Genomic DNA, 27652 nt, shown 5'->3' with positions numbered 1-27652 from the left:
TCAAAAATACAAAGATAAAAATTATTGTGGCTTACACAAAAACTCTCTGAAGAGAACAACCTCAATGAAACAATGAGCACATCCTTGTGAGAAGCAGGAAATACTATTTAAAATAGGTAGAGTCGGGCGCCTGGGTGGCTCAGTGGGTTAAAGCCTCTGCTTTCGGCTCAGGTCATGATCCCAGGGTTCTGGGATGGAGCACATTGGGCTCTCTGCTCTGCGGAGAGCCTGCTTCCTCCTCTCTCTCTGCCTGCCTCTCTGCCTACTTGTGATCTCTGTCTGTCAAATAAATAAATAAATAATCTTTTTTTAAAAAATTAAAAATAAAGTAGGTAGAGTGGAATCAAATTATGGTGGACTAAAAAAGTCAAGATGAAAAGTTTTGACTGATATCATGTATGCTCAGTTATTCAAATGGTTACAGAAAACTACTTTGTATGCTGGATACGTGGGCACAGATATAAATAAGATACAGGCATCTATCCTTCAAAAAGTTCGTAATTTAGCACAACAGAAAGAATATAAATAACTAAAATATAGAATGCTGTAAGTCATGATATAAATAAAAGTACCCTCTATTAGAACACAAAGGAGAAAGCAACTGGTATTTCTGGTAAAGACTCTATAAAGAAGATGGCATCCAAGTCAAACAATGAAGGATGCACAAGGTAATGATGGTAGGTAGAGAAAAACCTTCATTTCAAACAATGGCAAGAAATGGCACTATCTAAATACTCTAAATGTTTGGGATGTAGTTTTGTTTTTTTTTTTTAAAAAGATTTTATTTATTTGAGAGAGAGAGAATGAGAGAGCAAGCATGGGAGGGGGAAAGTCAGAGGGAGCAGCAGACCCCTGCTGAGCAAAGAGCCCCACGGGACACTCGATCTGGGGACTCCAGGATCATGACCTGAGCTGAACCGCAGTTGCTCAACCAACTAAGCCACTTAGGTGCCCTGGGATGTAGATTTTTTTTTGTTTTTGTTTTAGTGGAAGAGAATAAGCCGGAGTCAAATTACCAAGAAGTGAAGAATTCTATGCTTTCGCTTAACATACAATTTATAAAGATTTAATTGAGGAGGTGCTGACAAGAGTAGGCTTGAGGGAAAGTCTGAGAGACTGAAGAGAAAGCTTTGCCGGTGATGGAGAAAAAGGGCAGCTTTAGGGGGAGAAGGGTGAAGTGAAGGAAAAGGCAGGATGCAAACATGAGTCATTCAAGACAAAGAAATAAGATAGGGAAACAGGAAAGAAGAAAAAAGCCAATGCCAAGTCTATTGGGGGGGGGTCCCTTTTTTTTTTTTAACTTTATTTCAAAGAGAGAGAGCTCATGTGCATGAGAGGATGAGTGGGTAGCCTGATGCAGGGCTCGATCCTGGGACTCCAGGACCATGACCTGAGCTGAAGGCAGTCGCTCCACACCTTCACCAACAGAGCCACCCAGCCGCCCGAAGTATGGGGTCTTGATTGGGTATCTGAAAGAAACACTAAGTCACTGTCAGAAATAAAGTTACTTGGAAAGAGAATAAAGGGATTCAGTTTTGGATATTTAGAAACAATAAGATAACACAATGGGACTAAGCCTATAATACCAGGTCTGGAAATAAAGATTTTAGTATTACCTACTTGGAGGAAAATAAAATCACTACAGTCAATAAATTACCTACCATAAAAGTGAAATTCTGAATATAGAGAATAAAGAGCTATAAAGAGTACTGTATGGGGGTGCCTGGGTGGCTTAGTGGGTTAAGCCTCTGCCTTCAGCTCAGGTCATGATTTCAGGGTCCTGGGATCAAGCCCCACGTCAGGCTCTCTGCTCAGCAGGGAGCCTGTTTCCCCTCTCTCTCTGCCGGCTTGTGATCTCTGTCAAATAAATAAATAAAATCTTAAAAAAAAAAAAAAAGATTATCATAAGGTAGAGTATCTGCCTTAAGAAAGGCAGGAAGAAAAAGAAAAAAAACTTGGAAAAATAGTAACAAAGTCTGAGACAGGAGAAGATCTGAGAAGGCAAAACCCTGGAAGCTAGTCTCCCTATTTATTAACCTCTTCCTGACTTCACATTTTTGACTAACTAGCAAGTACTCAGAAACACACCTCAGTACTACTCTCACCAGCTCCATGAATCAGTACTTCCCAACAATGTTTTATATCCTGATACACAAAGAATATTATATATATTGGGCATTTAAGGTAGATAAGGCATCTAGATGGTGCCAGCCCTGGAGCTCCAGCCATCCAGACTCTCTCCTGATGTTGTTTTTTTTTTTTTCTTTTTTTTTTTTTTTTAAAGATTTTATTTATTTATTTGACAGACAGAGATCACAAGCAGGCAGAGACAGACAGAGGGAGAGGAAGGGAAGCAGGCTCCCCGCCGAGCAGAGAGCCCGACGCGGGGCTCGATCCCTGGACCCTGGGACCATGACCTGAGCCGAAGGCAGAGGCTTCAACCCACTGAGCCACCCAGGCGCCCCTCTCCTGATGTCTTGAAGGCTAAAGGGATTGGTATCTCCACATACCTGCAACCAAATCACGGTATACTAGCTAAAGCTCTGCTCTAAATTTTTCATCCCTTTCTTCTGTAAACACTCTTCCAAACGATAATTCTATACCAACTAAACCACCTGCCTTTGCTTCTAGGTTGCTGCCATGGTTTTTAAATCATCCTAACCAGTACCAAGTATTTTTAATTGAAAGAAATTTTTAACCTCAACTAAGTCAATAACTACCTGGCGATTCTTTCTTTCCTCATAGTAAAGGACTCAAATATTTACTTAATTCCTTAAGCTCTCTCCTCCTTTTACATCCTCTCATCTTAAGCAAATTACTAACTCTGCCTCTTACTTTATGGAAAATAGAGGCTACCAAAAAAAACCCTCCAATATCTACTTCCCTATACCAATCTCTAACTTTTCAATTTATATCAGGACCCTTATAAAATATGCCATCCTGTACTGGAAAAGGTATTTTAGATTAAAAGCATCCCTCCACTCAAAAAAGACTTAAACTGCCAACTTTATGCTGTTAAAGCAGCCCAACCACAAGCCACTGAAATTAGTTATTACATAGATTAGCATTACTTCATACTCTCTTGTACCTATTCTTCCTACATGGAAGGAAAGAGAGAAGGAAGGAAGAGAGGAAAGAAGGGACAGTAGGCTTCTTCTACCAAATCCCCAGATTGAACAAACGTGAGCCAAAATACTGTAATATGACCTTGAAGCTTTCAACATTTTTCCAGAACACTGCTCAACAATAAATCTAGAAATCACAAACTGCAAAACCCTACAGAATTATGTTGTTTGGGAATGAATGCTGTTTTTTGCTAGTATCACACTTGGCTTTCAACTTTATACTCCCACCCAAGCAAATATCCATGTTAAAATATGGTATCTTTCATAATTCAGTTACTTTTAACTGTCTTGCATAAAATACTCATCAGGTCTTATCATACTGTTCAAACAGCTCCACTTTTCTCTTTCTGTAAGGCAATAATAAATACCATGTTCCTTTGGAAGTCAACTTCAGCTCTCAGGAACATAGCCTACAGAAAAATGATTCTCTAAAGGATCAAAATAATTGTCAGGCCACATGCAATTCAATATTCAGAGACTATTTTATTTTACACATAATTCCGTAAGCTTAGTTGTCAGGATTTCAAGTATAACAGACAATATTAGTGGCAGCACCTAAAAATAGGTAAGAGAAGAACTAAGACACTTGTCCCAATAGCTAAAAAGTTCAATTTGCCTAGATTAAATATTATTTATGTGAACAGATTCTGAGAACACTGTAATATAGCACAAAATAGAAGCTGCTGTTCAAAATCATAATTCTGAGCCATCCAGAAAGCAGACTATTCTCAGTAAAATAAACATGTACATGTTTTAGGCATATTTACAACAATATGGTTAATAAGTTTTTAGTTGCTTACCAGGAAACATGCCAATTATGACTAACAATATTATCTCAGTTTTTACTGAAAATGTATAAAAGATGAAAATTTTGATAGTATAAAAAAACTGCACATAAATTCATAAAAGTGGTAAAAGAATAAAATTTTTAAATACACAAAACACTTGCAAAATATGAAACTATAGTCATAACATGCAGTTTCCTCATAATGATAAGGAAAATACAAGTGACTTCTCTATCTTATCTAAAATGTTTTATTTATTTTTATTCTTTAAAATTTATAAAACAAAATAACCAGGGGTGCGTGGTGGCTCCGTGCGTTAAGCTCTGCCTTTGGCTCAGGTCATGATCTCAGGGTCCTGGGATCCAGCCCTGCATCAGGCTCTGCTCCGCAGGGAGCCTGCTTCCCCCTCTCTCTCTGCCTGCCTCTCTGCCTACTTTGACTTCCCTCTCTCTGTCAAATAAATAAATTAATTAATAAAATCTTTTAAAAAATTTAACCAAATATTTTTTTAAAGAGATTCAGGTTAGGAGCGCCTGAAACTCAGTGGGTTAAGCCTCTGCTTTCAGCTCGGGTCATGATCTCAGGGTCCTGGGATAGAGCCATGCATCGCATTGGGTTCTCTGCTCAGGAGGGAGCCTGCTTCCCCCTCTCTGCCTACTTGTGATCTCTCTGTCAAATAAATAAATAAAATCGGTTTTTTTTAAAAGATTTTATTTATTTATTTGACAGAGAGATCACAAGTAGGCAGAGAGGCAGGCAGAGAGAGAGAGGAGGAAGCAGGCTCCCCGCTGAGCAGAGAGCCCGATTCGGGACTCAATCCCAGGACCCTGGGATCATGACCTGAGCCGAAGGCAGAGGCTTTAAGTCACTGAGCCACCCAGGTGCCCCAAATAAATAAAATCTTAAAATGAGGAAGAAGAGATTCAGGTTTGTTATTTACAAACTTTGGTTCCCAATGGGTGCTGATCCTAAAATCTGAGGCTAAAAATAAGTAGGAGGATAAAGACTGAACTACAGAATTTTTAAAGGATAAGAAAGTAGAAAGTTCAGAAAACTTGTAAATATCTCTGGCTCTTTTTCGCCACTGACAAGGGCACACTCCACTGTTTGAATGAAAACCTTTCATAGAGCTGCAGTTGCTAATTCAAATCAGATTTTGGAAGAGAACTCAGGAATAAACGCATACCCAGACACAGATCCACTCACTTTCTAAAATGTTTAATAAAGTTTCAAGGCAGAAACACATTTAAAAGCTCAAATTTCCATTCCTTGGAAACAAAATCCAGCTAAAGCAACTGGATAAAGGTTCCAATCTCCCTCACCTTTTTACCTGCCCTGACAGTCTACAAATCATTTGCAAATGACTTCTATAATTAAGAAGAAAAAAAATAAAAACCAGCATTAAGAGAAAGAGAGGGAAGGCTAGAATAACAGCAGTTACGGCAAAATAATACTAATACTATTGATGATGATACATATATGACTGATGACAGGGATGATGACAATGGAGAAGAACAGACTCTAGGAAGTCTACAATTCCTGTTAGCCTAAGTTCTTAAATACAGCTGTTTGTCTATGGCAGGTTTCCTGACATCCGAAAAAAAAGTTTTTTTCAGGCTTAAAACAAAACACAAGGATCTAAAGGACTTTTCCCTATCTGCCTGCCCCTAAAACAAGTATACATTCCTCCTACACTTTCTTTATTTTGTTTTTGGTTTGTTTTTAAGCACAGAGCCCAACACAGGGCCTGATCTCATTACCCTGAGATCAAGACCTGAGCTGAGCTCAAGAGTCAGATCCTTAGCTGACTGAGGCACACAGGCACCCCCTTTAAAGCTTTCTAACTTAACTTTCCTTTTTTAAAACACTTCAAAGTGCTTTTAGAAAGCTGCCTCTTATGGGGGCACCTGGCTTGTTCAGTCGGTGAAGCATGAGACTCTTGATCTCAGGATTGTGAATTTGAGCCCTAAAAAAAAGGAAGCTGCTTCTTAATGACTCCATAGCTGAAGACAATGTTAACACACACAGATACAATCAAGTACTATTATACAAATGTGTGATGCTAAAACCTCTTCACCACTCATCCAAATATCCAGGTGCAGACTTTCCAGACATTCTGCATAGGAACCGAAGAATCAAGGAAAAAGGGCACTGCTCTCCAGTAAAAGGAACTAAGGCTCCTTGGTTCTAGGATTTTGGCAAGAAAGACGTAAGATGAGCCTGGAGCAGAAAGTGCCAGATTTAAGTGAAGAACATATACACACATACACACACACGTACACACACACAAGGCCAGAGGCATGTCAATAGAACAGAGCCAATCTAAAAGAGTTCCCAATGGCTAAAAATAGAACTATAGCAACAAGATAAATAAATTAGTACTAGATCCTACCCCCAAGGTATAAAATAAATATCCATTAATTCATACTGATATAAATGACTAAATAAGTAGGAGCAAAGAGACAGAACTTCCTTATAGAAGAATTCCAAATGACATGACTTGTGCAGATGCATCCCTTCCAGGAGGTAGAGCTTAACTACTCCTCTCCCTTTAGTCACTTCCAAAGAAAGGACTAAGAAGGAAAAGACACTAACTTTAAGATGGAGCAAATAGTACCTTAACCAAGGTTAACACTGTAACTCCTGCTGCTAACAGGGGTACTTCACCACTCTGGGACTCTTCCCATAACCCACATCCCAGGCAAACCAGCAAGAAAAACATCAGGCAAACTCAAATTGAAGGACATTTTATAAAATTCCTGATGAGCAGTCCTCAAAACTGTTAAGATCATAAAAACAATGAAAAACTAAGAAACTGAAACCACAGGTGATTACATTCAACTAACATCCGGAGTTTAGTTAATAGTAATATACCAATACTGGTTTCTTAGTTGTGACTGATGAAGGATAGGTAAGATATTAGCAAAAGAGGTAACTGCATGAAGGGCACACATGAATTCTATGTATTAGCTTTGCAACTTTTTCTTTCTTTCTTTCTTTTTTTTAGAGGTGGGCAGGGGGAGAGGGAGAGGATCAAAAGCAGGCTCCATGCTAAGCCTAGAGCCGGAGGAGGGCCTTTATCTAACAGCCCTGAGATCATGACCTCAGCAGAAATCTAGAGTCACCTGCTTAACCTATTGAGCCACCTACTGGCCCCTCTTTGCAACTTTTCTGTAAATGTAAAACTGCTGTAAAATAAAGGCTCCCCCCCACCCAAGGTAAGGGCACTAGGGCATTATATGCAAATTTATCCCAAGGAAATCCCTAAAAAGGAAGGAGACAGGTGAGTGATGATAGAGCTTATCCTGCTCTCTAACCTCACCAGCCCCTCACTACTGCCAATACCTCCAAAAATATTACACAGGATTACTAGGGGAGGTGAAGAGAGGGAAATCTAAAGCTGGAGCTACCATAGAAAAAGAAAAAGCTTTAAAATCTATCCAGCTGTTCTACTGGGATAGCAAGGCATGTACCTTCATATATACTGGGAAATTATGTATAATTCATGGAATTTCTATAGAGAAGTTACTGAATTCTTTCCAAATAATCACTGGGAATTTGGCAAATAAACATGTATTTCTTGAGCTGAAATGTTCAATAATCATGCATTCATAGCCATTACGAACACAAAACACACATATGACCAGGTATGTGTGTATGTGTGCATTTTATTCATTTTTTGTGACATAAAGTAAAGAAATTCTATTATTAAATGAGTACAGCTAGGAAGTACACTTCAAAGCACTAAAAGTTATAAGATCTTAATCATTAAATACCATAATTGCCTAAGTGGGAATTAAGACAAAATATTAAAATTAAGCCACATGTTCTTATACAAGCTCGGAATCTTTGGTCCCAACTCTGACAATCTTGGTTTGGTACGGCCCATAAGAAATCACCTTCAGCTGGAACATATGCAAAATCAAAGAAAGTATCCATGTGTTATGGACCTAATTGTGCCCCCCTCCTCAAAATCATGTTGAAATACTAACCCCGAGTACCTTGAGTAAGTATAAACAGGTCCTTTAAAGAGCCAGTTAAGGTTAAATGAGGTCACACCGTGGGCCCTAATCCAATCTGACTGGTATCCTTTATAAGAAGAGGAAATCTGGATGCACACAGACACACAGAGAAGAGAACATGTAAGGAAGGTGCGCAGTCATCTGCAAACCAAGAAGAGAGGCTTCAGGAGAAACCAAACCTGACTATATCTGCTCTTGGACTTCTACTCTACAAAACTGTGAGAAAAAAGTTTGTTGTTGTTGAAGCTACCTGGTCTGGAGTAGTTTGTTATAGTGGCCCTAGCAAACTAATACACCATGCAATAAACATTTCCTAAATATCTTAAATATGCCAGACTGTCCCAAATACTGTATATGTGCTGCCGAAGCGAGCACTGTCCCAAATACTGTAAATACAAAACGAATAACACATAAAACTGTCCTTAAGAAGTGAGAGAGTCTTGGGACGCCTGGGTGGCTCAGTTGGTTAAGCGGCTGCCTTCGGCTCCAGTCATGATCCCAGCGTCCTGAAATCGAGTCCCACATCGGGCTCCTTGCTCAGCAGGAAGTCTGCTTCTCCCTCTGCCTCTGCCTGCCACTCTGTCTGCCTGTGCTCACTCTCTCTGACAAATAAATAAATAAAATCTTTAAAAAAAAAAAAAAAGAAGTTAGAGAGTCTAGCAGTCGAGGAGACATATCAACAGGTAATTAAAATACAGTAAGTGTTAAAATAGAGGTATGCACTGAAACAAACCAGAGTAGAGTCTAATTGAGTTCTGAAGGGGAGGGGGGACCAGGGAAGGTTTTCCTGGAAGAACAAAAGGAAAAAGAGTAAAATGGGAAGAAATGAGATTTGCTCACCCTATTTTCCATGGCAGAAGATATCTGAATGAGTCACATTTAATGATGAAGTACACATACAAATGCACAAAACCAGTTATCTGAAAGACTGAAAGACAACTTATGATCTGATAGATGACACAAAATCTTCAAAGATGCCACTCTACTTCAAAGAACTATTTGTCTAGAATTACCATTAGGAAGAAAAAGAAGAAGTAAGGTGAGTTCTTAGGATACTTTTCGGTACATGAAAGATGAAACAAAGTTCCACAGAATTACCAAATTACCCCCAGAATTTGTTTCAATTTAATAACAGAAGGAAGAATCTGCAATAACTAAAACTCTATGTTCTCACGTAATCTTCAACATTAACAGTGAGGTCCTTCCCTCTCACATCAGGTAGCACAGCTCAACTTCATTAACCTTCAGTACTAAGAAAAGAATTATAAGCTCTAATATACTTGAAAGCTAAATTGGAATAAAGATCAATCCCAAAACTTGACTAGAAATGTATCAATAATCAGCAATATAAAATGAGGTGTACAATTAAAAATGAGCCTACAAGGGGCGCCTGGGTGGCTCAGTGGGTTAAAGCCTCTGCCTTCGGCTCAGGTCATGATCCCAGGGTCCTGGGATCGAGCCCCACATCGGGCTCTCTGCTCTGCGGGGAGCCTGCTTCCTCCTCTCTCTCTGCCTGCCTCTCTGCCTAGTTGTGATTTCTGTCAAATAAATAAAATATTAAAAAAAAAAAATGAGCCTACAAAATGCATTCCAAACTCTGTTTTTAGCCTTGGTTTCACATGAAAGCATAAATGGAATATTCACCACATCCCCAAATGCTGAAAAGAGATCATATATACACTGAATGACAAAATCAGGACCTGAAAATAAAAGCTTAGAATAATTAGCAAAATCATTAAAAACAAACACTTTAATAAATATAAAATACTGCAACTAGCTTAACTTAAATACAGATAAAGATATATGGGCACCTGGGTGCCTCAGTTGGTTAAGCACAGGTCATGATCTCAGGGTTCTGGGATCAAGCCCTACACTGGGCTCCCTGCTCAGCCTCTCCCACTGCCACTCCCCCTGCTTGTGTACCCAATCTCTCTCTCTCTCTCTCAAATAAATAAATAAAATCTTAAAGAAAAAAAAAAAAAGACATGGGGAGACACTTTTTTGTTTTGCTTTGTTTTTCTCTGAATAATTATCCTGAAGTCAGTAACTGGGTAATATTCAGAGACATTAATTTACAAATCTTCCAAGTTCTTTGTCTAGTTGTATAAAAAGAGTAAATGATACAACCACCTTTTTTCAGACTCATATCTAAGTTTTCTTGTCTGAATTTATCAAATTTTAAAGACTTTTTCAGAGATCATCACCATCTGGTCACTTCATAAAAGTAGATCTACTAGCATCTTCTCTCACAGAGATAACCTCACAAGAATATTCTCTAGCTATAACCTCAAAATCTAAACAAAGAAATCCTCCCAAAACTAATAACATATAAAGTAAAATGTATAACAGTAACACAAAGCATTAAGAGTGGACCAAAGAGATTTAGGTTGTTTGATGTTTCTTACATGTGAAATAGGCTATTTTTTTAAATTATTTATTTATTTATTTACAGATAGAGAAAGAAAACACAAGTAGTGGGGGGAGGGGGACAGGAAGAAAGAGAATCTCAAGCAAGCTCCACGTTCACCATGGAGCCTGATGCAGGGCTCAATCTCACGACCTAAAGATCATGACCTGAGCCAAAATCAAGAGTTGGATGCTTAACTAAGCCACCAAAGCCCCCTGAAATAGTCTATTATTTCTTGAAGACAGACAGTGAAAAGTTAAAGATTCATAATGTAAACCCTAGATCAATCACAAAAGATAAAAAATAAAATAAGTAGAGCTAATAAACCAACAGTGGAAATAAAATGTAATACAAAAAAAATTTTTTTAAACCCAAAAAACTAAAAAACTAAAGCCCAAAGGAAATATGAGAAGGAAAATAAAGGGACAGAGAACAGATGGGACAAATAGAAAACACAGAGCAAGATGACAGATTAAAACACAACTGTAACAAAACAGGGTACTATTGGCATAAAGATAGACTGGAGAGTCCAGAAATAGACTCATACATATCGTCAAGTAATTTTCAGTAAGAGTGCCAAGATAATAGGAAAGGAATAGTAACAAATGGTGGTGGAACAACTGGTGAGCCATGTGGGGAAAATTTAACCTCTACACCATATGCTGGACAAAAAAATTAACTCAAAATGGATCAGAGACTTAGTTCTAAAAGCTAAACGTTAAGTTTCTAAAAGAAACGTAGGATAAACAATATGTAATCATACCATGGACAAAGGTCTCGTAAGAACATAAATAGTACTACTCATTTCTTAAAATCCATTTATTAAGTAATCTCTACACCCAACATGGGGCTTGAACTCCCAAGATCAAGAGGAACATGCTCTACCAAATGAGCCAAGTCAGGTACCCCTAGCACTATGCATTCTTTATATGTCACTAAACAAGACCTTACCAAAATGAAAATCTGCTCTTCACAGATACCGCTAAGAGAACAAAAAAGGCAATGGGGCACCTGGATGGCTCAGATGTTTGAGCATCTGCTTTTGGCTCCAGTCAAAATCTCTGATCTTGCGAAGGAGCCCCATGTCAGGCTCCCAGCTTAAAAAAGAATCTGCTTCTCCCTCTCCCTCTGCCTTTCCCCCTGCTTATGCTATCACTCTCTCTCTCTCAAATGAATAAATGAAATCTTAAAAAAAAAAAAAAAGGCAAGGTAGCAAACTAAATACAAAGAAAATTGCATTTATGTGTAATTTATATGTATATATAAGTTGAATCCAGAACATATGCAAACTCTTCCATTTTAATACGACAACCCCACCCAAAAAAATAGACAAATGATTTTTAACATTTTTCAAAACACATACACATGGCCAATGAGTATGTGAAAAAATGCTTTGTATCTTTAGTCATCAGGGAAATGCAAATTAAAACCACAATGAGATACAACTGCACACCCAATAAAAGGCTAAAATTCTTAGACCCAAACCACCGAGCATTAACAAGGATGTGGCACAACTGCAACTGCACACATAACTCTTCGGTAGCTTCTAATAAAGTCATACATACATCTAACCTATAATCCAATAATTTCACACCTATGTTTGAAAACACAGGTATACAAAAAATTTGTATGTGAATGTTCATAGCTTTACTCGTAATAACCAACAATTTGGGAAAAACAAATCTCCAACAAGCGAATAAACAAATTATGATATATTTTTAAAATTATGATTTTTAAATACAATAGGATACCAAACAGCGGCAGCAAAAACAACAAAGAAGGAACTACTGATACAAGTAACATTATGGGTAAATCTCAAAAACATCCTACTCTTGATGTCACAAAACAAACTGGGGGGGGGGGGTATGGACATTGGGGAGGGTATGTGCTATGGTGAGTGCTGTGAAGTGTGTAAACCTGGCGATTCGCAGACCTGTACCCCTGGGGCTAATAATACATTATATGTTTATTTAAAAAATAATAAAAAATTATTTAAAGAAACATCCTGCTGAGGGAAAGAAGTAATATATGAAGTGTATGATTCCAGATATAGGAAGTTCCAGAACAGGCAAACCTAATCTAAGGTCAAAACAAATTAAAACTAGTTGTGTTCTACAAAGAATCAAAGGACAAGAGAAACTGAATAGGAGATACACGAGCAAGTTTTCTGAAGTGTTGGTAATGTTCTATTTCTTCATAAGGAATTGAGTTACACAAAATTACATTTGGCAAAAATAACAAAAAATGATATACTTAAGATTTGTGCAGTTCATTATATATAAATTTTACTTTAAAAACAAAGGACTATAGGAGTTCCTCGGTAGCTCAGTTGGTTAAGTGTCCAACTCTGGATTTCAGCTCAGGTCATGATCTCAGGGTGGTGAGATAAAGCCCCGAGTCAGGCTCCAAGCTCACATGCTTTGGATTCTCTCCCCCTCTCCCTACCCCTCTTCCCATTCCCAGCTTGAGCATGCATGGAAAAGAAAGAAAAAGTAAAATCAAAGAACTGTAAACAAATATTCAACTCTAGTTAATGATATAGAAGCTAAATTTGTTTGGGAAAAGATGCACTGATACTTGGAACTTTCTTTAAAAACACAATACAAACCAATCACCAGTGAGCTTGACTGAAGGATGGTTAGAGGAATGAATAGATGGACAAGTGATAAAGCTGTTTAAAAACAGCAAATTGTTAATTATAGAATGCAGGTGATGGGGAAATGGGTGTTCACTGTATAATTCTTTCAACCTTCATGTTTAAAAATGTTCACAAAAAATGCTAAAGGGAAAATGTGATAAGCAAAAGAAGGCAAATACAAAAAAGTAATACTATTGTTGTTCATATGAAGTTCTAGAAGAAACTAATCCAAATGTCAAAAATCAGATCAGTGGCTGCCTATGGCAAGAGATGGGGTTAATGATAGCAAAGGAGGAAGAAAAAAAATTCTAGGGTAATGGAACGCTTTATATCCTGATCTGGGTGTTGGTTACATGGACATATACATTTGCCAAAACTCTGAATTGTACAATAAAGATGTGTACCTTATACTCTATATATAAAGTTATACCTCAATTAAACTGGTTTTTTTTTTGTTTTTTTTTTTTAAGATTTTATTTTATTTATTTGACAGAGAGGTCACAAGTAGGCAGAGAGGCAGGCAGAGAGAGAGGAGGAAGCAGGCTCCCTGCGGAGCAGAGAGCCCGATGCGGGGCTCGATCCCAGGACCCTGAGACCATGACCTGAGCTGAAGGCAGCAGCCCAATCCACTGAGCCACCCAGGCGCCCCGAAGTGTTTTTTGTTTTTTTTTTTTAAGATTTATTTATTTGACAGACAGAGTTCACAAGTAGGCAGAGAGGCAGGCAGAGAGAAGAGAGGAGGAAGCAGGCTCCCTGCTGAGCAGAGAGCCGGACGCAGGACTCGATCCCAGGACCCTGGGATCATGACCTGAGCCGAAGGCAGAGGCTTTAACCCACTGAGCCACCCAAGTGCCCCTCAATTAAACTGTTTTTTAAAATAGTTTCCCTATAGAAAAACAGGAATACACAGAAAAATTAAGCCCCATCACACCATCCGAATAAAATATCATCATCCTTCTCTCTCTTCTGACAAAGGCAATACCCAATGGATATAAAAATATACCTGTCTCTTCCTTAAAGGCAATACGGAAATACTGGCTAAGAGCTGACTTCAGGACCACAGAAACTCTTTACTCCAATCCTAATAAACTCTCAAATGAGACATCTCCTAAATTTTGGAATTCTCTTCTCAGGTGACTCAAACCTCCTGACATAAACCCCTTCAACTCCATTACTGCTGTTGAGTCTCTAGCAAGTTACTAACCATCCTGTGCCCAAATCTCCCCATCTGAAAAATGGAAATATTCACCTTAAAGGGTTAAGAGTTTAGACAAAATAATGCATGCACATGCTGGCTTTTATTATTACTTTTAAAGTTAAAAAGTCAACCAGCTTTTAGAAATCATCCAGGCAAAAAAAGTCCACAAGCTTCCCCTGTTTGCTTTTCTTGGGGGGGGGGGGGGCGCGGTTGACCTTCAATTCTTTCAGGTACACCTATGTCAAGCTAGTCTATCTTATTCAAATGAACTTCAAATTCCTCTTGAAGATCAGATCAAAACACTGAAATTTTTTTTTGTTTGTTTTAAAGATTTTATTTATATATTTGACAGTGAGAAAGAGAGAATACAGCAGGGGGAGTGGCAGACAGAACAAGAGAGACAGAGAGCGAGAGAGAAGCAGGCTTCCTGCCAAGCACAGAACCCAATGTGGAGGTCCCAGGATCCTGGGATCATGATCCGAGCCAAACGCAAATGATTAACCTACTGAGCCAGTCAGGCGCCCCCAAACCCTGATTTGTTAGTGCACCCAAAGCAAAGGGTAGAATGACAAAATAAATACAAATAAAACAAAAAACTAGATTAGCAAAGACAACAGCTGCCCTGAGAATGAATGTAGGATCTAATGCAGTAAGCAAAACTGCCCAAGCAAACAACCTCTTCTTGGATGAAGCCAATAAGTTTATTTAAATAAAAGTTGTTTTTGCTCTTCCTATGTGATTTAGGTCAAAATGCGTAACCTGGAGAATATTAATTAAAGAATATGTTCTAGGGCGCCTGGGTGGCTCTGTGGGTTAAGCCGCTGTCTTTGGCTCAGGTCATAATCTCAGGGTCCTAGGATGGAGCCCCACATCAGGCTGTCTGCTCAGCAGGGAGCCTGCTTCCCCCTCACTCTCTGCCTGCCTCTCTGCTTACTTGCGATCTCTCTCTGTCAAATAAGTAAATAAAATCTTAAAAAAAAAAAAAAGAATATGTTCTAAAGAATAAGAACAAGAGACATACAAGAAAAAAACAGGCAGAGTTACTGACACTTTTAATGAATGAAGAAGGTAAAGGCTTACTGATTTGGATTAGGGAAAACACCTCCAGGTATGGGGCACACCTGTAATGTGAATTCAACAATGTGAAGATAAGAAAAAAACAATTTAAACCATGTAGATTATGCTTGCAATTCTGCTCAATAATTACATACCCAGAATGAACACAGAAAGATAAAATTTTACTATTCTCTAGTTGGTCTCACATCCCATGTGCCTCTCATGATATGAACATCTTGCTGTGCTGTCAGATTCTAATGTTTAGAGCCATTTATTTTTCCCACAACATGGACCATAAACACAGCCTACGACTTCATCTGGTGTTTAACAATGAAACATGATTCGTTTCAATACTAAAGGAAAAACAGGATATGTTGAACTTTGAGAGACTGTATGTCTATATTTTATATTTTATGGGCAACTTTAGGGATTTCCAAGGTTATTTTGACTAAAGGGCATTTTTGTCTTCTTTGGATCTGTGTATTCTGACAGCAAAGTGAAAATCCTTGTGGCAAGAAACAAAAACAGTAAGCTATTAGAGAACTGAGGATACCGGTCTGGAGAAACCAAGGATTTATTATCCTCTATGCTAACTTCAGCCACTTTATTCAACAAACCATTTTTGGTTTTTTTGCTACTAATGACTGCTCAAGGTGATAATTAAGAAGACAGTTAAGATGCTATTCTATTCCAGAGAATTTCATACTCTGGATAAATACAGTAATCCTAACCCTTATGTGGATTCCCATACATATAAAGCTAGCCGACACACATTTACTTATATACTTCCTAGGCAATCTTAAGAATTTTGGTTTCAGTATACATACACTGTGAGTTCTTCCTGTTGGGGATAATCAGAAAAAGAGACATATGAGGATTAATAAAAATGACAGGAGAGAAAAGAAAAATATTTGAAATTGAAGCCTGTTCAAGATAAAGGAAAATGATTGAAATTAAATCCAGGCCTTAGAACTGTCATCCAGAACTGCTATCTGTGAGGAAAACTACTCATTCACGCAGGAATAAAATGGGGAAATCCAAGAGTCTAAGAAGAATGATCAACTCCATGATGGCAAACAGGATAAACACAAGTTAGGTTATCCAGATTTTTTCTATCCCAAGCATCTGGGATCAGATCAGAATGTGGAAATGTCACCCAAGTAACAGAAATAATTTTGCAGTAGCTTATTAACATTTTAGAATATATAATATCACTGATAATACATTAGCTACCATTTATGCAGTTACTGTTTTCACTCAAAAAAATATTTATTGAGAGCCTATTAAAATGTGGACACTGTTGTAGGCACTGGGATTGGCCATGAACAGGATACAGAAAGTCTTTGTTCTCATGAAAATTACATGCAAATGAGAACAAACAAAGCATAAGTAGACAGTCAAAATATTTTAGAGAAAAAATTGTGCTATTAAGGAAATAAATGGTAAAAGATGAACATCAAAAGGCTCCTAGGAAGCTGAAGACCTGAATCATGAGAAAGAACAAGCCACCAGTCAGCCACACCACACAGTGTAAAGGAAGAGCCTTTCTAGCAGAGGAAACAGTAAAGAAAGATCCTGTGGCAGGAAGAGGCCCAACATCTGCAAACAACAGAAAGAAGGGGAGTAAAAGGAAAGGGAGATGGCACACAAAAGGATCAGAAATGCTCAAGGGCCAGATCAGGAAGCCTGTATGGAACTACGTGCCATGTTTTTATTCCATTTTATCCTCACTAAAAACTATTATCTCCAAGGAACTAAGAATTATAAAAGGAAACTTGCCTAAGGCCTGACATACAAACATTTGGATTTTAATTCTTATATAAGTTGCTGGGTTTGGTCTCTCATTTTTAAAATAAATGTACAGTTATGTGAGATTTCAATTCATATGTTCACTTAACACTTCAGTTTCCATGACATTATTTTCATATACGACTATTATGTAATTCAACCACTATTTCTTCTATTTACCATGGAGATTTCTGGAACTTAGCTTCCACAGTGGGAGAATGCTAAAGGTCTACTAAAATGGAAATAACTGGGGTGCCTGGGTTGGCTCCGTCGTTAAGCATCTGCCCTCGGCTCAGGCCATGATCTCAGGGTCCTGGGATCAAGCCCCACATCAGGCTCCCTGCTCAGCAGGAAGCCTGCTTCTCCCTCTCCCAGTTCCCCTGCTTGTGTTCCCTCACTTGCTGTGTCTCTCTCTGTCAAATAAATAAAAATATTTTTTAAAAAATAAAAATGGAAATAACTACTACAAATAAGAGAAGGACCAAATACTATGGAAAAACAGCAGGGACAACCATTGATTCTACAGGAGTAACGTCACAGAAGTTAAAGAGCTGGTCCCTAAAAGCAGAATTTCCTCAACTGGAGAAGAATAAAAGCACATCAGAGGAATGGCAGGCAGGAAGATGGTTACGAAAATAGATGGTTTATTTTAAACAATCAAAATTCTCTATATTCTCCCAGCTGTACATAGCTAAAGTGGTCTGTGTCTGACGCATTCCTCCCCTTTTCATTTTATTATTATCAAAAATGTAACACAATGTAACATTAGTTTCAAGTGTACAACATAGTGATTCAATCTCTCAATCTCTTTAGCTTACTGCAAGTGAAGCTACTATCTGTCACCATACAATGCTATTACAATATCACAGATTATGTTCCCTATGCTGTACCTTTTATTCCTGTAACTTGCTCATTCCATAATGGAAGCCTGTATCTCCCACTCCTCTTCACCCATTTTGTCCCCCCCCCCCCCCCGGCAACCATCAGGTTATTTATACATCTGATTCTGCTTTTGTTTATATGTTTCTTTTGGTTTTTAGATTCCACAAATAAGTGAGATCATATGGTATTTGTCATCATGACTTATTTCACTTAGCATAATATCCTCTAGATCCATCCATGTTGTTACAAGGAGCAGGACCTCATTTTTTATAGCTGCATAGTATTCCATAAAATGGCCAGTTTTATCTCACAGTACATAGAGTTCTTTAAAGAAATGTGATTTCACAGGGGCACCTGGGTGGCTCAGTTGGTTAAGCAACTGCCTTCAGCTCGTGTCATGATCCTGGAGTCCCGGGATCAAGTCCCGCATCCAGCTCCCTGCTCAGCAGGAAATCTGCTTCTCCCTCAGACCCTCCCCCTTCTCATGCTCTCTCTCTCTCAAATAAATAAATAAAATCTAATTTAAAAAAAAATGTGATTTCACAGAAAATACAATCAAACCCATGATAACAGTCATTCTATAGATGTTCTTAATAAAAATCTTACATGAGGGGCGCCTGGGTGGCTCAGTGGATTAAGCCGCTGCCTTCGGCTCAGGTCATGATCTCAGGGTCCTGGGATCGAGCCCCGCATCGGGCTCTCTGCTCTGCAGGGAGACTGCTTCCTCCTCTCACTCTGCCTGCCTCTCTGCCTACTTGTGATCTCTCTCTCTGTCAAATAAATAAATAAAATCTTAAAAAAAAAAAAAAGATTAAAAAAAAAATCTTACATGACATGATTTTCTTCAGCTAATGACTACTTTGTATTAAAAAAAAAGCTGTCAACAACAAAAAAACAAAAAACACAGCTGTCATGTCTACTTTAGACTTTGTAAAGTGAACCTATTTACAAACCTAGTTACATGTGTATTTTTTCACATATTCAAGCATGATTTGGGGGTTCCTGGGGACTCAGTCAGTTAAGCACCCAACTCTTGAATTCAGCTCAAGTCATGATCAAGCCCCATGTGAGGCTCCAGACTAGGCATGGAGCTTGCCTAAAGGCAAGCTAAACTAAAGGGAGTTTTCTCTCCCTTTATCTCTGCTTTCCACATTCTCCACAAAGGCACTGGCTTGTGTGCACTCTCTTAAAAAAAAAAAAAAAAAGAGAGAGAGAGAATATTTAAAAAATAAACAAATGTGAGTTTTACATTAAAAGTTGGAGAGCCCATTTCTATATCAATAATGTAACTTGCTCCTCATATTTATCAAAAGCAAAGTTCATATTTTGCTTAAACATATTAAATTACACAAATAACTTTTATCTTAGATTTCCTTGCAATCCCCACTAAATGAAAAAAACTTTTAATTCTCTTTCTGTCACACACACAGAATCTAATAGCAACAAAGAGATAACTATAAAATCTTACCATCTGACCAATAGCAACTCCAAAAAGAGAAAAAAAAAAAAAGACTAAAGTCATGAAAGCTAATACAAGAAAATTTCTTTTTTTTTTAAAGATATATTTATTTATTTATTTGACAGAGAGAGAGAGGTCACAAGCAGGCAGAGAGGCAGACAGACAGGGGGAAGCAGGCTCCCTGCTGAGCAGAAAGCCCAATGCGGGCTCAATCCCAGGACCCTGAGATCATGACCTGTGCTGAAGGCAGAGGCTTAAATCACTGAGCCACCCAGGCACCCCAAGAACATTTCTTAAAATTGAAGGACCTAAGCCCTTGCTACCGATGTCCTCAGAGATCACCATTCTCCTCATCCACTCCACTCCAGCGACAACAGCTTCTTGGCTTTTCCTTGAGCAGACAAAGTACAGCTATTACTACCTAATCTGCCCAGAATGATTGTCCCCCAGAGAGCTAGAAGGATCTCTCACTTGCTTCCTTTCCGTCTGTGCTCAAATGTTTCCTTGTCCTTGAGAGGATCCCTAATCACCATATATTTAAAAAGTGAACCCCACCCCCATCTTCTCTTTCCAGCTCAGTTATTTCCATAATCACGATTTGTAATATTTCCTTGTTTTCCCAACAGAGCCTAGTCTGTTTTCATCATTACCATGTGCCTCAAAGCTTAGAACTCACAGTTAATATTCAATAAATATGTGCTGAATTATTACTTAAAACAATCTAAAATTGTGACACAACTACAATGGGAGAAAAAAGAAGAGTGGACTCCTTTTCCATAAGAAGTCAAAAGATAATGCAAAAGATAACTACACAGCAATTCTCAAACTTTTTGATCTGTAAACCCCTTATCCTCTTAAAACTAAGTGAGAATCTCCCAAAAGCTTTAAATATGTAGGTTATATTTATTAGTATTAAAAAATAAAACTGATAAATGCTGAAAGATTGTTCAAAAACAGTAATATGTAGACCTGTTACATGTTAGTATTAAGTAACATTTATGAATATAGTTTTTCAAAAAAGTTACTAAGAATAACACTATTACACAATTTTGCTAATCTCTTCAATGTCTGAATAAAAGAAACCTGGATTCTTAAATATGTTTCTGTATTCAATCTAATAAGAAATCCACCTTCACACATGTATGTAGTTAAAAAAGAGAAGTGTCTTTAATAACTTATTCAGATAGTGTGCATGTTATTCTTTGATATTATCTCAAAACTTAATAAATGCTGTGTTGAATCTGCTACCTTATCTATGAAACTTCATACCATTTCATTAAAAATCTATTGATTTGGGATGCCTGGGTGGCTCAGTTGGTTAAGCTGCTGCCTTCGGCTCAGGTAATGATTCCAGCGTCCTGGGATCGAGTCCCACATCAGGCTCCTTGCTCGGCAGGGAGCCTGCTTCTCCCTCTGCCTGTGCTCCCTCTCGCTCTCTCTCTCTCTCTCTGACAAATAAATAAAATCTTAAAAAAAAAAAAATCTATTGATTTATCTTGCCCCTAAGTAGATCTTTCACACACAGCATGATTTTGTAATATCATGCATTGCTCATATGAAAAAGTTGGTCCATGAAGTTATGCCTATCTTCCAGACACTGACACATTTAATTAAATGACAGCCAAAAAAAAAAAAAATCACATTTGTTAATATCCCTATCAATTTCATCAAAAAGGCCTTGAGAAGCTGCCAGGCCCATAGTGGCAGATATGTTTTCCAAAATTCTAAATTTTTGCTTGAAAGCCTTAATTGTATCTTGGTAATAATTTTCTATCAGTTGTTTTCCCTAAAGTGACAGGCTCACTTCATTTATTTTTGAGGACATACATACAAATACCCAAGTTTAAATAACTACAGTTTGTCGTTCTTTCAAGTAAAAAGATGGTTCCATTAAAAAAAAAAAAGCAACTAAGTTTACTAGTTCAGCCTGCAATTCAATCACACACGTATTTTTCTTTAAGGCAAGCATAATTTGGGATGGGGAAATATAACATTCTTCTCATTTTATCACATGAAATATTAAAAAGACATGCACTCAAAGATCAAGATTAATAAAATTAACAGATTTTACTGCTTTATAAAGGACATTCTTAAATGAAACTGTTTTTTTTTTCATGGTTTTCATTTTTTTTAAAGATTTTACTTATTTATTTGACAGAGTAAGAGAGACTGAAAGAGGGAATACAAGTGGGAGAGGAAGAAGCAGGCTCCCTGCTCTGCAGGGAGCCTGAGGTGGGGCTGACCCTGGGATCATGACCTGAGCCAAAGGCAGATGCTAAAGAACCGAGCCACCCAGGCACCTCTCACGGTTTTCACTCTTAAATGAAACTGGTTTTGTAAATGTGTAGTAATGAAAAATACGAGGACTGTTAGTACAGTCTTAGCCACTGTCTAAATAGGTATTGCAGGGCCAGCAGTTTTGACCATCACTGTGTTTGCTATCAATGCAAATGTCAATATAGTTAAGTAGTGAAGAACTTAGTATCACTATGAAATAGTTTCAACCCAACTGACCTTCTGAATACCCCCTCAAGAGTCCAGAGACCACCACACTCTGAGAACTGCTGCTCTGGATACATATAAAATATTAAGAGGAGATATATCTCCAGGGAAAAGAACTGGACAATAGGAAGACAGGGATGGCAAGGAAACTTATTTTTTCCCTGTACACCCTTTGTACTTGTGACTTTGGTTCCATTTATATTGCTTTTATCTTTATAAATTAAATATTTTTAAAAAAACAACAACAACAAAAAGGGACGCCTGGGTGGCTCAGTCAGTTAAGTGGCTGCCTTCGGCTCACGTCATGATCTCGGCATCCTGGGATCGAGTCCCACATCAGGTTCCTTGCTCCACAGGGAGCCTGCTTCTCCCTCTGTCTCTGCCTGCCACTTTGCCTGCCTGTGCTCTATCTCTCTGACAAATAAATAGAATCTTTAAGGAAAACAACAACAATAATAACAAAACTGATATCACAAGTAACTAACTAGACATATAAGCACACTATTTAGAAATATGAAAGTAAATACCAGGAAAAAAGTTTTAAGAGCTGGAAGTGTTTCCACTTACAAACTGGAACTAGGGGATTAGGAAGAATAGCTTAGACTGTTGTTTTTCATTATAAGCCTTTGTGGAACTGACTTTTGAAACCACGTACGTATTCACTGTTTCAAAAATTAACTGGTTAAAAACCATTCAAAGTGGTTTGGGGATCTTGGTGGCTGCTCTTGGCCGGAGCCATCCTACACCTAAGGCAGGAAGATAGTGGCAACAAGGAAGACAAAAAAGTCTCTGGAATCCATCAACTCCAGACTCCCAACTCATTATGAAAAGTTTAAAGTACATGCTGCGGTACAAGCACACTCTGAAAACGATCAGACATGGCAAAGCAAAACTGGTTATCCTCACCAACAACTGTCCAGTCCAGAGGAAATCTGAAATAGAATACTATCCCATGTTGGCCAAAACTGGTGTCCATCACTACAGTGTCAATAATACTGAACTGGGTACAGCTTGAGGAAAATACTACAGAGAATGCACACTGGCTATCACTGATCCAGGTGACTGATATTAAAAGCATGCCAGAACAGACTGCTGAAAAGCAAATCACAAAAAAAAATTTTTTTAATAACACCTGCCAGAGCTTGTTTAAAAAAAACCAAAACCAAAACCAAAATATTGTCTGGAAAAATACTTACAAGTGAGGTTTAAAAGATAAATACATAAAAATAAACAAAATATAAATAAATAAAGCAAATACCCATGCTGCACTGGATGAGAGAATGACTGTGAAACGCAACAAGCTGCAACAGTTAACTTTCTGGAATAATGTGCTTTGAGTTTCTCCTCATATATGAAATATTATTCTGTATCATAATAAAACATTTCATTTTAAAAGGCTAGTTAAGGGGCGCCTGGGTGGCTCAGTGGTTTAAGCCGCTGCCTTCGGCTCAGGTCATGATCTCAGGGTCCTGGGATCGAGTCCCACATCGGGCTCTCTGCTCAGCGGGGAGCCTGCTTCCCTCTCACTCTCTCTGCCTGCCTCTCTGCCTACTTGTGATCTCTCTCTGTCAAATAAATAAATAAAATCTTTAAAAGGCTAGTTAAAAAGCAACAATTTCCTTCAAACCAGAATGATGACTTAGTTAAAAATAAGTACGGGGACACTTGGGTGGCTCAGTTGGTTAAGTGTCTACCTTTGGCTTAGGGGGATCAAGTCCTACATCAGCTCCTTGCTCAGCGGGAAGCCTGCTTCTCCCTCTGCCTGCTGCTCCCCTTGCTTGTACTCTCTCTCTCTCTCTAACAAATAAATAAATAAAATCTTTAAAAAGAAAAAATTATGTAAACCTTACATCATTTTTAATAGTTAAGTGGTTAAACCCTCTACATACACAATGTAACACAAAGTAACATTTTTTTCTATTTCATTTGATCATAATTAAGATCAAACCAGAACTTACTTGTTTGAAAAAAATAGAGTAATTGTTTTATGATAAATATAATAAATTGCTACATTTTATGTAGTTACTTCACAAATAAAATCTCCAAAGAAATATAAACCCATTATCAAAATCTTATTTAAGTTTCTCAGAGGATGTCCTGATCCAGGAAATAAGAGATTATTTCTATATATAAACAGTTAACTCACAAGCATACTGGACTCCCCACTAAAAAGGAGGAGCCGTCTTAGAGAACAGCTGATTCCAAGACCAAAACATGAAAGATGTAAGAGGAGTGTGAACATCTTGCTGTGCCAGAAAGAAAGGAAATACTCACAAAAAACTGTCAAAAAGACACAGGAGCCATGGTGGAGAGGCTCCCACTGGACTATGTGTGACAATTTGAGCATTAAAATTAATAAAGGCAGTAACAGATTATAATTCATTGGATAAAACAGGAAGTACATAAGTTGTTATTGATAACAGATAAAAGAATGCTTTTTCTATCTAAGAGAAGGCCTACTGATAAGGTAGAGGAGATAGAAGAGTTTGAAATAAGCATTCTGCAACCATCAAAGGAAAAATCAGGGCAGGCAAGAATCATCAGTGGATGCTTACATAAACATAGTATCATTATCATCCCTGACAAAATGAATAATAATTCCTTGATATAATCTAATATCCATTCACATTCATCCCCCAAAGTGTCTCAAAAATGTTTTCCAAAAAAAGTGTTTCTACAATTGATTTGAGTGAGGATTTAAACGAGGTCAACACATTACATTTGGTTGCTATACATAAAATATTTTTAACCTTTCTTTTTACATTTTCTATCAGCAATTATGAAAAGGCCTAACACACAAGTCAGTTTACACCTGTAAATTCTCTGAAATTAAACACAACCTAACGTACTTGCTGTTCCTTTTGTTTGCATGATTCCTCCAGATTACCAGTATGGCTGATTCTTTCTAGTTACTGATCACAAATCAAATTATCACCTCTAAAAAGAAGTTAGGCCCTCCCTGACCATTTAATCCACAGCAGAGTTCAATCTCCATTCATCATTACATGGTCCTAATCTCTTCACGGCACTCAGCACTACCTCAAACTATTGTTTATTATGTTTCCCCCAGTAGAATGTCCACTCCCTGAAGGCAGAGTGCATTCTTCACTGAAGACCAAGAACAATGCTGAGAACATGAGACATTCAATAAATACATACTGAGTAACTAAATAATAATGCAGCACCTCCATTTAAAATGTAAGTTCAACTTAGTATTTGTTTTTAAACACCTGCAGACCACTCCACATGTAACGGTAAGAGCTGCATACCTGTAGAAACCTGGGCAGGCTGTTACCAAGAATCAGTGAGATGCAGGAAAGAAAGAACAGAGGTGTAAGGCATGCAAAAGCAATTCTGGACTTTGACCAATAATTACAGGTTTCTGGAAGAAAAATTATTCAGGATGATTTAAAGAGCATTACCAGAAGTAAAATCAAGTTTCAACTTTCCGTATGAGAGCTATTAAATCATACATAATATCTATAATGGGACAGAAGCATATCTAGAATAATAAAAATGGCTTTATCATAGTTTCCCCTCCCCTAATATAAATAGGAAGGAATTTAACTCAATATAGCACTTCTTTCTGGGAAGTGGATCATGATGAACACACCAAAAGGTACCAAAAGCACCTAATCAAAAATATAAACCACTGAATTTGGGATCTAGAGAAAACTAGAAAACCATCCTACACTTCTCATTTAACAATTGAGAGGATCTAAAGCTAAGGATGATTACCAGTAACATCACAAATCTAATGAATAGCAAGCAACGCTAGATATAAAATTCAGATCTCCAAACTAGGGACTCTTCCACAGGATAATGTCATCCATAGAATGTTAATGTCAAGCTACTAACCTACTTTAATCACTATCATTTTTCATACTGTCACTTCTTTTCTTCCCATTGAAGTCCTAGCTCAGAGGGGGAAAAGTCAAACAGGATGCATACAATTATGCTCTGAGAAAACCATGTTACAGAAACCCCTCTTTGGAAAAATAATAAAAGGTCTAAAAAAATCTAATTAGTTTGATTACATCAGTTTTTAATCCCACTTTAAATTTTATAATGAAAATGCCTGCTGACCATTCCTTTACTCTAAACATGTAAACTATTATTCTCTTATTTTAAACACAGGTATAGGTATTTCTCAATTTTATCTGTAGAAATAAAGTACTGAAATGAAATTTGTCAAGGGGTAACCTCCACTATGATACACTTTTCACCAAAATAAAATTATTTTGATAATAACTTTCTTCAAAAACCAACTCCAGTGAAAGAACATGCAAGTGACCAACAAGCACCAACAGGAAAAAAGTAACAGAAGAGCCACATATACAAGATGCAGTACCTCTGTAAACAAGGAGAGTCTCCACTCTTCCCGGTTTTTCCTATAATATTGTTCAGACCAATTCACAAACACCCTCACCAGTTTTTAGAATACTACTCTGAATCTTAAACTGCAAACAAATGAGCAGGAGAAAGATATCATTTGCTCAAGGTTAAATGACAAGAGGTGGACAAAAGTAAAATAATTAAAGGCTCAAAAAAAATTAAAAGATTTCAGAGTAAGAGGGCTGCTTCTCATCCTGTTTTGTCTCACAAAGGCAACCAAAGACTACTGTTAGTACGAAAAGCAACATAGTTTATATTGACATGAAAATTTTTACTAAAAACCACACAGTAGTAACAAACTATCAACATGTAGATCTTCACCACAATAAAGCTAAAACTAGTATTAGAGAACTTCTATGTAATATCGAAATCACATTCTAACATTTGAAAGCAATCACACACACACACACACACACACACACACACACACACACGAGGAAATGGAACCTTAGCTTATCTTTTCCCCAGGCTGTTCTTTTTGGTTGAAAAGGACCCTAAAACAAGAAAATTAAACATAAAAATACCAAGTGAAATAAACTTTGGATTAAGTCAGGTTCAAAAGCTAAAAGAAATATAAAATGAAGACTATGTCAGCTGGCATCTTACCACTCCAAAGAGTTCTAAATTCATACTCCACATAAATCAAGAAACAGGAAAGCACACAATACAATGGAGTCGCCTCACACTACCAACATGAACAAATTAAATGAATATCCTATACTTCCTGTTATTTTTTTAAGCGCTAAAACTCAGATTTGCGTTAAGAAGTATCTGTAAAGATCTATTATAACCTATCTGAAAACCATCGTGACAAACCTGTTTCCACAGAACAGAACGGACATTTCCACTACAGCCTTGCCCCTGACTCTGACAAATTATTTAAGGACAATAATAAAATACTGAGCTTCTTTTTTACGACCAATAAACCAACTCTACACAAAAATCTGACGCCTCTGTATTTCTGCTGTTCCGCGGACGTTTCCCTGATCACATAAGAAGGCAACTCCCTAACCGTCAGGGCTGAGTTAGCGCCCTCCAACACCCCGGGTGCGGGTTACCTTCATCATTCCATTGTCAAATCGCACTCCCACGCCTCAGTCCTCAGCCCCCTTCCTAGACTCCCGGGAGAGTCCAAAGAGGGAAAGAAATCCCCTCACCCACACTCCTTTACTGTGGGGTGTGGGTGTGTCTGCAGACGAATGCTTTGCTCAAACACAATTAATTCTACTGCGGAGACCCAGACCCTAAATCACTGTGGAGCCAGCGATAACCGGCCGGTCGCCGACCCCAGCCTTCCGCGGCCGCAGCCCTTCCTCTTTCTCCCCTCCAGGCCGGCCCCTCCCCCGTTGCGCGCACGCGCGGCTTCCAATCGATCCCCTCCCCCCTAGTCCCTCA

General features: G+C 38.0%; 1 protein-coding gene and 1 pseudogene across 11 annotated transcripts in view; one reads left to right on the top strand and one right to left on the bottom strand.

Annotated features, from left to right (window-relative positions):
• The window catches only part of RNF111 (ring finger protein 111), a 126206-nt gene that overhangs the window by 67962 nt on the left and 30592 nt on the right, over positions 1 to 27652 (bottom strand). The window contains exon 1 of one of the 11 annotated variants that reach the window (XM_046008354.1): positions 27316 to 27548. The exons of the other annotated variants lie outside the window; for them this stretch is intronic. The gene's annotated coding sequence lies outside the window, so the exon portion shown is untranslated. Of the gene's footprint in view, positions 1 to 27315; positions 27549 to 27652 lie in introns of those variants that run through there. 11 annotated transcript variants of the gene reach the window in all.
• Positions 653 to 27645, top strand: LOC123944740 (annotated as a pseudogene).

The sequence above is a fragment of the Meles meles genome, chromosome 6 (assembly GCF_922984935.1).
Source record: "Meles meles chromosome 6, mMelMel3.1 paternal haplotype, whole genome shotgun sequence".
Lineage (NCBI taxonomy): Eukaryota > Metazoa > Chordata > Mammalia > Carnivora > Mustelidae > Meles > Meles meles.
This window is presented reverse-complemented; position numbering and strand designations above follow the sequence as displayed.